The sequence below is a fragment of the Colius striatus genome, chromosome 10, assembly GCF_028858725.1.
Source record: "Colius striatus isolate bColStr4 chromosome 10, bColStr4.1.hap1, whole genome shotgun sequence".
Classification (NCBI taxonomy): domain Eukaryota; kingdom Metazoa; phylum Chordata; class Aves; order Coliiformes; family Coliidae; genus Colius; species Colius striatus.
In genome coordinates this window covers 6,173,019-6,180,447 of record NC_084768.1, presented here as the reverse complement: position 1 = coordinate 6,180,447, position 7,429 = coordinate 6,173,019, and positions in this window count along the sequence as shown.

Below are 7,429 nucleotides of genomic sequence, written 5' to 3'. Positions count from 1 at the left end.
GGGTGCAATTTCTACCAACCTGAACTAATATATCCATCTAAAACCAATTCATATTTATCAGTGAAACAAATCCTTAGCATTTTTTCAAAAAGTCTTTTCAAGCCAAGCAACGTTCCAGGTCCCAGCCCAACAAACAGAAATGGAAACTTCTGTCAGAGAACACTGTTAAAAGTGTCATTAAAGTGATCTGCATGGATTTTTGTTAGCTGTGTGGAAAAGCCTGCTTTTAAACATTTTATCAAATGCTGCCCTCTAGTGAGCAGAGGACTTGGAGATGAGCACACACACACACACACACACACACACACACACACAGAGCAGTTGTAAGGTCTGAATGAAAAACTTAACTGAAAAAACCGAACTACGTACCAATTGAGACAAAGGAGTTAAATGAGCTCTCTGGATCATTAGCAGCAATTCTTACATGGTTATATCACTGCTGGTGAAGTTTCCCCCTCTTACTATTGCATAAGCATCTGAATTCAGTGTATTTAGCCTTTGCAGTGTATTCTGTATTATCTCCACACCTCCAGCATCTTTCATATTGCAAACCTCCATCAGACATTTATATTTCGTATGCTCAAGTTTTAACTATAGGTTTCACCGTTTGTGAGACTCATCATACAGGTAGCTTGTTTGGAATTACATTCTGTCAAACTAACCTGCAAGACAACAGAGTTCCATTCTCTGTATAGATACCTGGAAGCACATAAGGGAAGAAAAGAGCAGTGAACAATGTCTGTCACCGTGCTCGATTCATACTATTCTTTCTCCTTTTCCCATGCAAGGGATTTCTCCTGTGCCTTACCTGCTTACAGAAAATTTAAGCCTCTGCTTCTTAGCCATTGATGAAACGAAGCTCTGACAAACAGGTTCAGGAAAAAAAAGTATGGAAATTCCCATAAACCATGGATATAATTAAAAAATGAGACAACACAAACTCAGACTCTCCAGCTCCCACAATAGCATGCATTTAATAGATTCCAACCTGTTAACAGTTATGATCTCAATATTTTAATAGTATTGGTTTTATTTCTCCATCAAGTAGCAATTTCACCCATTAAGGTGGAATTAGCTGCCTTATAGTTTATGAGCAGCATTTAAGCAGAGGGGTTTGTTTTTCATGGGATAATTTTCCTGTAAGTGCATACTGGAAATATGCTCTAATGCTGAGCTTTCCTCATATTGCATATGCTAAACAAGTCTTTTCAGCAATAAAAGGATAACCCACCACTTATCATTGCAGTCCAAAAGACTGTGTGTAATGGGGTCATAAGGAAACATTTCTTTAAGGCAGTGCACCCCAGTATTTTCTTGTAAAAAAAGAATGCTTGTGTTTGATTAAAGGTACATGAAATACAACAAGTTAACATTAAAAATTACTGTTACAGTCACTGCTGCCAAATAGATATTCTGCCCACTACAGCTGGGAGGCAGACATATGAATTAGTTTAAAGCCTCATCCTTCAATCCATCTAAGTAACATATCGATTCATAAGATGGGAGGTATCAGCATTCTATGCATGGGAAATAGCCAGACCTTGACAGCTGCTGGAATTTCTGTTCTCTTCCACACTTACCAACGTGCCTGAAGAATTTCACTGCAAAGGAAGCAAGACTTCAGAAGTGCTGGCAAATATAAGGGCATCCAGTTCTGTGTGGCTACTCTTACACAGCTTTGAAGAGCCTGGCTTTTGGAAGATGCTTGGCACTTATCTCTTAAAAAATACTCTCCTTTCAGGCTTCTCAGACAAAACACTACACAAGAGATGCATGGTGTCAGTGCACGTTTCTGAAGCTGCTGGTCCTTCTCCTTTGGTTTTATCTTTATACCTACATCTGAAAAAGATAGAAATGGCATCAAAAATACAGGAAAAAAGAGGGAGAAAGTGGAAAATGGAAAATGTAAGGTTTGGGTCAGATTACTTCATGAAGAACATAAACCACTACCACACAGTGGGTGTGTCAAAATCAGGGGTTTATATCATGCAAGGAGCTGCTGAAGGTGCTGTGCAGAAGGGTTGCATGGAGAATGACTGTTCATTCATAACCACTCAGTCCTTAGACCTCTGATGTGACTCCATTGAGGGGGCTTTTCAGGCATACACAGGAACACATCTGCATGACTAGAATTAAAGCCAGCAGGAGATAAAAGAGAAAAGATAGACCAACACACTACACAATACAGAAAATTTCAATAATCTATTTCATGTTCCTATAACAGTGCAAAGCAAACACAGGAATCATTTTCAGCTTTAAAAGAAGATGGCATTTGCCTTCCTTTCATCCTGACTTCTAGGCCACAAGACAGTAACTCTCCTTCCCCAAAACAACAGTTTGCCCACTCTCCAGTGAACGTGTATATGATCAGGATTCAAGGGATGAAGATGGCTGGCTAGATCATTAGCTTTGCTTGGTAAAGACCTAGTAGTGGCAGAAAGAGTGAGGAAAACACTGATCCATTGCTCCCTAAACACCCACTAAAAGGAATCCATAGACTGCACTGTAGACTTAAACAGACTTAATTACAGCATATGAAGATTAATGAACTCCATAATTTGTGCAACATGGAAAGTACTGGCATCCTGCACAATGAAGCAAATCTGAATAAATAAGGCTTTGCTGTTGCAGAAAGACTTTCAATGCTATGGAATGGGATGCAACCAATCCTGGCTGCATCTTACCCACCTTAGCAGCTGGGTACAACTTGAGCAACACAATATGCAAGGCAACCAACCCTAGTGCCAGTTCTCAGGATTTTGTTCTAAATTACATTAGTTTTAGATAAATCCTAGCCTGTGGTTCTCTGTCAACACGTAGGGGTCTTATAGAGACTCAATCAGTGACAAAACAAGGGCTGTGCTTGAAGTGACTCTCCCAGTTTGTGAAGTAGCTCATTAAAATTTGCCTCCAGCAAGCCACAGCGTACCCCCCACCCCCCCATTACCCCCAGCCCCCTCTCCCCCATTACCCACAGCCCCCCATTACCCATTACCAGAGCTGTGTGACATACACACAACTCCTGCCATTCCCCCTGCCCAGTCAGGCATGGATCTGCCACTAACCACAAAAATTACTGCCATTAGTTTGGCAGCAGGGCCCTGAGTAGAGCCATGCACTCAGCTCTGAAAGAGATATAAAGGGCTCCTCATTCCACTGCACACTTTCCATTTCCCATCCAACTAGCACAAAAGTTAAAAACCCAGTTTGTGCTGGACTTCTGTGCTAGCTAGACACCTGCTGATTCCATAAGCTCTCTGCCCACAGAAGCTTCACTCTGTTAGATTTTTCCTTCCTGAATGATACCAATTGCCAGTTAAGCCCCTGCTCACAGAAGCATTTATTCAAGTTCACAGAAGAAGTTCCTGTCCCACAACCAAGCACTCGGGCGCTTTGCCTGTTTTGAAGGAGCACATCACAGCAATACTGGATGCAAACTGGCCTGGTTTAAATTCACACCAGTAGCTGTAATGTAGATTCAATTTTTTCCTAAACATTTCCTTAAAACTGTCAAATGTAACATTTTTGTAACTGCACAGAGACAACTTCCATCCTGACAGCTCTGCAGTACGACCCAGATGAGGCTGAGAGAACTATCTTCCTCCACGACCTACTGTGCACCTGAATTGCTCATCCCATACCTTTCAAGTTTCATACCTATTCAAGACTCCCTAACTAAACTGTTTATCCCTGTAAACACTATAGACAAAACTTCCTAATCCTAAGAGAGGCCAAATCAGGGGTTCAATTGTATGTCCCAAATATTTGGGTGAGAGATGCAAAGCACATAAAAATTGCTTTATGTGTACCGTTTTCAAAGTCTGTTTGCAAAAAATGTCTATTGTGTCATTAGCTAGTCAAAGGCTTCATCATCTCTCCTCATAGACAGTGGAATTTCAGTAATGGCACATGCAGACAGGAACTTTCTACAAGTCACTGCACTTCCACATGTGCTCAGCTGCTGTCTGTTGTTGACTGCTCACAGTTGAAACCCATGATGCATCTCATGACGGGCAGCATTCTAGCTTGGCATAGTTTAGAGCAGAGCTCCTCCCTTCAGTTCAACAGGTCACATGCTTTTCTTCACCCTAATTTACTCAAGTATATGGATAATGCTGTTCAGACTTGGCTTTAGGTTGCACAGATGTATGCTTGTGTACATATGTAGGCACGTGTGTGTTTATAATACACAGCTATTTAAGTCACAGAATCACAGAATGGTAGGGGTTGGAAGGGACCTTTAGAGATCATCTAGTCCAACCCCCCTGCAGAAGCAGGTTCACCTTGTATAAAATCCTTTTGCAGGAAAAAAACCCATCTAAGCAACAGTCATGCAAATATCTACCGAGGCAAATACTACAATAGTAAAATCATCATTGCAAAACAGGTACCAAGTAGTACCCAATCCTGCCTCCCCTCAAAGAGTGACAAAACTCCCCTTGATTTCAGTGGAAGAAGCTGTATGATCTAAAGAGCCACCATCCATCAGATATGCTGTCCTGTTAATATTTTGCCCTTTTGGAAACAAAAATAATGCAAGAAGAGAAGTTAAATCTCAGTACAGATTCTCCTTGGCTTTGCTTATTAGTCTCCATTGTTTTCGGAGACTTTTCATGAAAATGGAAGTTTTCAAAGCCAACAGCTGTATGTTGACTGTTGGCCCACTTTTACCAAAGACAAACACAGATTTGTTTGAAAATTTACTTAAAAACCTGCTCCCAGGTTAAGACCTTGGATGCCAAGTTTCAGCCCAGAGCGAATTTTTATGGCCGAGATCTAAACCCTTGAAAATAGGAAACTAATACAGCAAGGATTTAAAATAATAGAAAATGTTTCACATAATATAAATCCACAAGCAGAGTATTATATTTAAGTCTTAATATCTACATAGTTGGATTATCTTATATCTTGACAATCACACTAAGTAATCTTGCCTCCTTTCCCCTTCCTTTGATTCAGTGTTTCATTCTTATGCATTAACAATGCTCTGGGCCATAAAATACTGTATTAATATTAGTTTGTCACAGTAGACTAAATTTAGAACAACTCATTAATATGAGAGAGTAAAAGGCATTCTGCCAGGAGTGTGAGTGACTCCATAAGCTCTTAAGGCTATAAGTTATGCAGATATGCCACTTCAACTAGAGAGATAGCAATTCTTTTTGTTACTAATAAGAGATTCTATTAGTTGAAGCCGATTCTATTTCTAATTAAGAAATGTGGAAAAAGGCAATTTTACCATTGGATGTCTCTCTGATATGTAGCTGGAACAAGCCATACACCACCTTTCCCTGCTTTCTGGTCAGACAGGATTCGCAGCACTTGCACAGAAGGAATTTTCCCCTGTAGTATACAGGGAAAAAAACAACTCCACTATAGTATTTTCTTTGGTACAATCATAACCTGTGTATCTAGAAGAAAGTTCAGCAATAAGAGCCATTTCAAAACAAATCTCGTAATGTTTAGAATTGCCCCAGTGAAGAAAGTTCTCATTTCTCACAAATCCAGCCTTTCATTCCTATAGTTTCATGCCAGTAATGCCTTCTCAAAGGTTGTCAAATATTAATTTTTTTAAATTTAGTCCCTTGCTAAGCTACAAATATTCATGTTTAACACCAAGTAGCAGTTCAGGGGCTGACAACAGTATGTACCTTTTGAATGATGCATAGAAAGCAGCAGTTAGCACAAAGACAAAGCCACCAGATTGGTCTCAGGGAAACCCAGTGTCTGAATTTTTCATGATTCCTCTAGCACTTAAAGAATAAGAAACTGGCTACTACTGTTGGGAGATCAGCATTGTGAAGGTCAGAGCCCAAAAACATGCAAGTGAATCAGATTTTGCCTGGGGAAAGTGAAAAGGGATTTAAGCTGCTTAAGAGAATTATAAAGATTTTTTTTAATGTATTTTACAAACACTGTAGTAGCTAAACAATAGCTGTAAAAATGAGAAGAGAATCATATCCACCTACTATTCATTGCTTGTAAGTCTCAAAATAAAAGACCTTTTCTTTATGTCTGAGGGCTTAAAACTTCCAGAGATCATCATTCTTCTTACAGACTTCTCATTACACTTCTTTTGCCTTTTAAGAACTGCAGCTACTTCAGAGGAAAACTGATAAATGGAAAGTGTAAAAGACATGCAAGAATTGCTCCATGCTTACAAAAATGCAACAGCAGTAAGGGGACATCTTAATTACTCCACAGCCCAGTGGCTTGCTTATGTGTTTATTTTTCCATAGCAGGCAAACTTTACTTGATCTCGTAATTATTTCTAGGAAGTATAAATTGATTCCATGGGGGAAGTGAAGAGAAAAATAACAGAAACTGCTTAGAAAAACATTACACTCTTTAAGCAACTGATGGCTTCACCTGTCATCATCTAGTTAAGCTCTTAATGAGTTATTTTCTATTCTTGGTCACATCTGATTTCTTCCTTTTTTTTTATATAAGTCCCTTTGAACAGCTGGGAGTTACAGCATCCTTTGATCACAGTATTCTGAATCTTCAGTCAAAATGAGGACATTTTTGTCCTTACTTGGGCTATTTTTACAAGTGTATTTCTCCAAGTATGTTTTTGGGCATCACTTTGCAGGCACACAAGGAAGCTGAACAATTAATGTATACATTTTTACATAAATGTTTATAAATTTAGTAAAGGGAGAAAGCTTTGCCACAAGAAACCTCAGCTCTTTTGAAGGCAGTTTTCTAATGATGACCCTTGGCATGCTAGCCCACATGGGATTCCTCTGAGAAGAGTCTGATGAAAATTAGTCTATTCTCATTTCAAACAGAATTTTGCTGAAGTCCTGATCAGAGCATCAGCATGGAGTCCAGGGAGACAACACACGCTACTTGATTCACTCCGCAGCCTCCCTCTCCTGGTAATTGTTGCAGGAACACATAGTGACAAGACTATAGGATGTGAGGGGTCTGGATGTACTCAGGCTGTTACTCTCTGTTTAAAGATTTAAACCATCAGGGTATGATAAGGCTTTTTGATGTTCATTGAACATGGAGCTTGGGTACAGAAGAAGGGGAAAGGGCTTCACCGGAAGGCAATCATCTTTCAGAGCCACAGTAAGACTGAGAGAGGTGGGAAAATCTCAGTCTCAGCATAGACATGGAACAAAGGGAGATGAAAGGGCTAGGGTGAAGAAGGGGCCAGATCTGGCTGTGAGGCAGAACTTGCACTAAAAGATAGTTCGATGCCTTAAAAAGCAGAAAAAACATTTAGTGTTCTTGCTCCATTAACATACTCTTTTGGCTAAAATTTAACTGTTCTGCACATTTTTTTGCAGTTTATGTTGACACTAGGTTTAAACAATGCCTCTGGCCTCTTTTCAAATTGTTTAATGAATGTACTTTGTCAGATGAGCATCATTTCCTAATTACACAGAAAAGTATTCAGTGATGAGCTGCTTTGAAGAGT